Source organism: Etheostoma cragini, chromosome 16 (assembly GCF_013103735.1).
Source record: "Etheostoma cragini isolate CJK2018 chromosome 16, CSU_Ecrag_1.0, whole genome shotgun sequence".
NCBI classification, from domain to species: Eukaryota; Metazoa; Chordata; class Actinopteri; order Perciformes; family Percidae; genus Etheostoma; species Etheostoma cragini.
Window position 1 is genome coordinate 24,536,656 of NC_048422.1, and position 1,110 is coordinate 24,537,765.

Here is a 1,110-nt window from a genome sequence, read left to right on the forward strand (position 1 = left end):
GATCTCCACTACCTGGACTAGATAGATCTGGACTAGATAGATCTCCACTACCTGGACAAGATAGATCTGCACTACCTGGACTAGATAGATCTGGACTAGATAGATCTGCACTACCTGGACTAGATAGATCTGGACTAGATAGATCTCCACTACCTGGACTAGATAGATCTCCACTACCTGGACTAGATAGATCTGCACCAGACTCCATGCAAATAATCAACACTTTATCATCATAAAACACACTTCATTCAAAGGGGAAACACATGATATGATACCAGATATACTCTGGGAATGTATATGTATATATGTATTTATGTATGCATGTATTTATGTGTGTGTATGTATGTTTGTATGCATGACTGTCTTTTGTCTGTCTGTTCCCTTTATGTAATATTTGGTAGTCAGTATGTATGTATGTATGTATGTATGTATGTATTTATGTGTATGTTTGTATGTCTGTATGTATGTATTTATGTATGTATTTATTAGTGTGTATGCATGACAGTCTTTTTGTCTGTCGGTCTGTTCTCTTTGTGTAATATTTGGTAGTCTGTATGTATGTATGTATTTATGTTTGTGTATTTATGTTTGTGTGTAGCTCACTTGTAACATGTTCCCTGTAGTGTATCTCTATCTGTATCAGTGTATCAGTATGTCTGTATGTATGTATTAATGTGTGTGTATATATGTATATATGTGTGTGTATATATGTATGTATGCATGCATGTTTGTTACCTCACTTGTAATATGTTCTCTGTGGTGTATCTCCATCTAGACCATGAGTCTATAAATAAAGTTAGAAATACCTGTCCCGGGTTCCAACCACCACCACACACTGGAGGAAATAAACCCAGAACACATGTAGAACCAGACAAGAGACTTGGACTTGGACCTAGAAGACTTAATGTCTCCGAGAGGCCAGTAGTGGTACAGTCCAGGTGTACTGACACACAATCTCCAACACACACACACAGACACACACACACACACTCTGTGCCAGACATCCACAGCACCACCTATCTGAAACATGGTTTCAGCTCTGAAGACTTGATGGTGTGTGAGCTGGTCTCGGAGGAGTCCTTGGTCTTTGTCCGGGTTCCTAGTTTCCTC